Source organism: Haliaeetus leucocephalus, unplaced genomic scaffold (genome assembly GCF_000737465.1).
Source record: "Haliaeetus leucocephalus isolate CR32 unplaced genomic scaffold, Haliaeetus_leucocephalus-4.0 Scaffold944, whole genome shotgun sequence".
Taxonomy (NCBI): domain Eukaryota; kingdom Metazoa; phylum Chordata; class Aves; order Accipitriformes; family Accipitridae; genus Haliaeetus; species Haliaeetus leucocephalus.
In genome coordinates, this window is record NW_010973380.1 from 3,829,063 (window position 1) to 3,829,277 (window position 215).

Here is a 215-nt window from a genome sequence, read left to right on the forward strand (position 1 = left end):
GAAAAAAAGGGGAAAAAAAAAAAGGAAAAAAAGAAAAGGCACAAGCCCAGCTCCGCGCCGCCGCCGCGCTGCTGCGGGAGCGGCTGATTTGCTGCCGGGCTCGGCAGATTGGCTCCCGGGTTTCCATGGCGGGGCTGCCACTCACTGTCAGCCGCTGCCAATCACGGCGGAAGGCCCCGCGCCGCCGGCCGGCACCACCTCCCCGCCCCGGCTCC